The sequence below is a fragment of the Tachyglossus aculeatus genome, chromosome 14 (genome assembly GCF_015852505.1).
Source record: "Tachyglossus aculeatus isolate mTacAcu1 chromosome 14, mTacAcu1.pri, whole genome shotgun sequence".
NCBI classification, from domain to species: domain Eukaryota; kingdom Metazoa; phylum Chordata; class Mammalia; order Monotremata; family Tachyglossidae; genus Tachyglossus; species Tachyglossus aculeatus.
Genome location: NC_052079.1, coordinates 55,348,546 through 55,353,688, shown reverse-complemented (window position 1 = coordinate 55,353,688; position 5,143 = coordinate 55,348,546). Strand labels below are relative to the sequence as shown.

The window sequence follows — 5,143 nt, the reverse complement described above, 5'->3', positions numbered from 1 at the left end:
ATCAATGAATCAATGAATGGTACATGCTGGGTCATGGCGGGGAGAGTCAGGAATGGAAAGGGGAGAATCGGTGATGTTGGATGGTCCATGCTGGATCACTGGAGAATTGTCAGGGATAGAGTGGGAGACCCATGCTGGATCACTTGGAGAGAGGGAAAAGTAAGGAGTTTTGAATGCTCAATCCCTAGCCAGTAATGACATTTATTTATTAAGTGCTCACTGTAAGCCAAGCCCTGTGCTTATAGCAAGGGAAATTACAAGTCAATCTCTACACTATAAGCTTGTTGTGGGCAGAGAATGTGTCTGCTTATTACACTGTACTCTCCCTAGCACTTAATACGGTGCTCCACACGGTGCTCCACACAGAGTGCTCGATAAATACGATTTATTGAATGAAGGAAAGAATTGATCATTGAATCTGGCACCACCCTTACCCAACCCGGGATTCATAATCTAGGGGGACTGCCATCTCACAAATCCTCAAAGGATGGAAGAAGTCAGAGCCTTAGGGAGGGCGGGCAGTGAGCTAAGGTAGGACAATGTCACTTCCTGCAGATTTCTTTCTGCCATGCACAGCTTTCTGCAAACGGACCATCTTCGTAAATACTGCTCACCCTGATTCTGCTGGAGCCAATATTTCCATCAGCAATCCTTTGGTTTCAACTACAAAGAATATTTCCCTCCATGGGGAACAGCTGAAAAATATCAACAACAAGCTGACTCCCTTGACAAATCAGCGCAGTCGAATCAGAGATGCCACTCTGGAATGCCATAATTATTTATAATAAAAATAATAATAATAATGGTATTTGTTAAGTGCTTACTATGTGTCAAACACTGTTCTAAGTGCTGGGGTAGATACAAAACAATTAGGTTGTCTCACGTGGGGCTCACAGTCTTAATCCCCATTTTACAAATGAGGGAACTGAGGCATAGAGAAGTTAAGTGACTTGCCCAAAGTCACACAGCTGGTAAGTGGCAGAGTTGGGATTAGAACCCATGACCTCTGACTCCCAAGCTCTGCTCTTTCCACTAAGCCACTCTGCTTCTGGCTTTATCATGATGGCTGGAACTGGGGGAGATGGGAGGAGGCAGGGTGGCTTCTCTGACCCCAACAGAGGAACCAGTGGGGAATCTAAGAATTTAATATCCTTGCTGATACTTTTTAATTGCTTTTTCTGGTAAGGTAAGGGTGTCTATGGAGCAGCTGGAGAATTAGTCCCATTGTTTCAATAATTAATCAATCCTCCCCCATTTCCTTCTACATTTGATTTCATTGAAATTCCTTTGTATAAATTTGAATTTACCTCTTAGTAAGTTTTTCATTTGATTTGCTTCTTATCCCTGCTCCTCAGTGAATTTCCACCCCTCCACACATCCATCGCCTTCAAAGGTAAAGCGATATTGGGAGTCTGGTTCCCAAAGGGTATGATCGATAGAGGACAACGGAATGATGTTTTACACTCATTGGATGGTCCATGCTGGGTCACTGGGGGAGAGTCAAGGATGGAGATGGGGAGCGTCAGGGGTGTTGGATGATCTGTGAGGGGTGTTCAATGAATATCACTGACCTAGTGACCAGACTGATTTTAACTTGGACGATCCCTAGTTAAACTGAAAAGGACAGTTGTGTGTGACCTTGGGCAAGTCGCTTCATTTCTCTGAGCCTCAGTTCCCTCATCTGTAAAATGTGGATTGAAACTGTGAGCCCCACATGGAACAGGGACTGCGTCCAACCCAATTTGCTTGTATCCACCCCAGCACTTAGTACAGTGCCCGGCACAAAGTAAGCGCTTAACAAATACCATTATTATTATTATTATTATTATTATTATTATTATTATTATTATTATTATTATTATTATTATTATCTTAGTTGAAGGTTCTTTCATTTCCTGACGATGCAGCTTAATGTGGCAGGAAACGTGTCTACCAACTCTATCACACTGTACACTCCCAAAAGATTAGTGCAGTGCTCTGCACACAGTAAGCGCCCAATAAATACCAGCGGTTGATACAGATTCCTTTTCCAGGATGAGGTTCAGATGAAGAAAACTCCAATAAAGTCATCCACTGAGTCAAGCATGAATATGCCTTAAAAGGATCAAGTCCATAATGAGCCGAAATATTCTAAGGACTGTGACCAGGCATGATGAAGAATGAATAATTTTTTTATGGTATTTGTTCAGTGCTTACTACATTCCAGGCACTGTATACTAATTGCTGGGGTAGACACACATTAGTCAGGTTGGACACAGTCCCTATCCCACGTGGGGCTCACAGTCTTAATCTGCAATTTTCCAGATGAGGTAACTGAGGCCCAGAGAAGTGAAGTGACTTGCCCAAGGTCACACAGCGGACAAGTGGCAGAGTCAGGATTAGAACCCAGGTCCTTCTGACTCCTAGGCCCATGTTTTAGCCATTAGGCCCATGCTACTCCCTTAATTTCTAACCATGGATCAGCCATGTGTTCCCATAAAGGATTCCGGGGGACTTGCATAAGAGAGAGGTCAAAAGGGTCAGCCTGAGCCAGGAGGACAAGACAAGAGTTCACAGAAGGATGGAAGAGGTGGGCAAGGTGAATATGGAATTTCTTCCCCCAATCTCATCTCCCATAGAGCGAGGAAGATGCCACCTCACATTGAAGAAGGTTGAAATTCGACATTAGGAGAAACTTCTTTCCCCAGCTGGGAGCAAGATCCTGGGATCCATTCCCACAGGGAGCCTTGCAGACAGAAATGCTGGTTTGGATGGATCTGGGGGTGAAAGGTCCAGGCTGGGGCACTGGGGACGGAGAGAAAAGAGTCAGGGGTGTGTGATGCTTTATCCTTCCCCAAGAAAATGGGAATCAGGAGGGCAACCAAACACCTGGCTCTTCCAAGCTTTACCAGGCCCCTGTCAGGTCGGGGTCTTGGGCTGAGAGGAACAGGGTCCTAATCTATTGCCCCCATTGTCTTCTAACTCGGACCAGAGAGGGTCACCCAAAAATCCATTCCTCATTTACTAACAGTGAGATGCTAAACAAGATTCAGGAATAGCAAAATCGTCAGGGTAGACCCCGTTATAAAAACCGCCAAACCTCAATACGGAGTTCCGCACAAAATTGCTCCGAAGGCAGTGCTCGGGAGCCCGAGCAGGATGATGAACCATCTTTAAAAACCCCATTCATATTTGAAAACGCTAAATAATTGCGATGTGAAAAATGATGACACCGCTTCTGAGATGCCGCCTAATGCTCCCTTCAGATTATTTTCCTAAAATTGACTCTCATCATTTATTCATGCCACCCTTCTAATTGCATTCATAAATAAGTCATTACAATTTTTAACTTGTATTTGTTGGATGGGAGGAATTTGCGCGGATCGGGCGAAAATTGAAATTGCTTCACGGTGGTGGGGGGAGGGGGAAGGATGAAATGGTAGAGAAGGGATTGATGGGGTCTGAGCCTAGGGAAGGGGTGGAAGGGAAGGTCAGACCCCTCTATGGGCTTCACCTGGGGGTCCTGGGGAAATTCAGTAGGACGGATCCTCAAAACCTCCCTTGCGCCGTTGATCATTCCTTAACCTAGGGGTGCAATCTCCTCTTACATTGGTTGCTAGACACATGCTCACTCCTGCATTGGTTGCTAGGCATGCATTCCCAAGGAAATATTCCAAAACCTGGTGTGGCCCTATAGGTAAAAGAATCCCTTTCATCCAAACTTGGGAGAGAAGAAGCAGTGTAGCCTTGTGGAAAGATCACAGACCTAATAGTTAAAAGGACCTGGATTCTAATACCAGCTCCGGCATTTATAAAAGCAGTAATAATAATGGCATTTGTTAAGCACTTACTACGTGCTAGGCACTGTACTAAGTGCTGGGGTGGATACAAGCAAATTAGATTGGACACAGTCCCTGTCCCACCTGGGGCTCACAGTCTCAATCCCCATTTTACAGATGAGGTAACTGAGGCACAGAGAAGTTAAGTGACTTGACCTTGAATCCAAAGGCACCCACCTAGAGAAGCAGCATGGCCTAGTGGATAGAGCATAGGCCTGAGAGTCAAAAGGTCATGGGTTCTAATCCCTCCTCCGCCACTTGTCTGCTGTGTAACCTTGGGCAAATCACTTCACTTCTCTGAGCCTCAGTTCCCTCATCGGCCAACTGGGGATTCAATGCCAGTTCTCCCTCCTATTTAGACTGTGAGCCCCATGTTGATTATCTTTTATCTGCCCCATGCTTAGTACAGTGCTTGGAATATAGTAAGAGCTTAACAAATACTACAGTGAGTAGTAGTAGTAGTAGTAGAATTACTATTATTATTACTAACAGAGGTCCAGTGGTTATAAAATCTGGATACTTCAGTCTCACCCAGCCAGGAGTGTGGGCGGGGTACTGCTGAAAGATTTCTCACATTGGGTTTTTGCCCCTAGTAAAATGAATCATTCAATCGTTGGTATTCATTGAGAGCTTACTGTGTGCAGAGCACTGTATTAAGTTGATGAAACTTGTTGATGTTGTCTTATGTGGCGGAGTCGTGTCCGACCCATAGCGACGCCATGGGCACATCTCTTCCAGAACACCTCACCTCCATCTGCAATCGTTCTGGTAGTGGATCCAGAGAGTTTTCTTGGTAAAAATCCGGAATTGGTTTACTATCACCTCCTTCTGTGCAGTAAACTTGAGTCTCCACCCTCGACTCTCTCCTGTGCTTCTGCTGCCCGGCACGGGGGAGTTTTGACTTGTAGCAGATTGCCTGCCACTCGCTAGCCACTGCCCAAGCTAGGAATGGAAATGCCTCTGCTTGATTCTCCCTCCCGTAGTCGAGACTGGTGGAGTACTGGAAATTCTCCAGGTGCGACCCTGAGAGGTGTGATGAAACTTATCCCCAGACAAGACCCACATCTAATGACATCTGAACAAGTCATCTATCACTCTGGAAAGAAACCAGGTGAGAAATTAAGAGGAATTTGACAACCTCAGCTTTGTGAATCAATAACTGGGAGGTCTTTTCTGGTGCCCTTTTCCTTCCCATTCCCATGCTGTTATAGTGTACTCTCCCAAGCACTTAGTGCAGTGCTTTGCACACAGTAAGTCCTCAATCAATACGATTGACTGACTGACTGACTCAGGCAGATTCAACCCTCAAGGTCAGACACGGTCCC

The 5,143-nt window shown here is 45.3% G+C and overlaps 1 non-coding gene across 1 annotated transcript; it reads right to left on the bottom strand.

Moving 5' to 3' along the window:
- Positions 1–4,718: 4,718 nt before the first annotated feature.
- On the bottom strand, positions 4,719–4,851 carry LOC119937378. Its single transcript, XR_005454052.1, has one exon. It is a non-coding gene; the product is annotated as a small nucleolar RNA SNORA7 (small nucleolar RNA).
- Between the last annotated feature and the right edge of the window lie 292 nt (positions 4,852–5,143).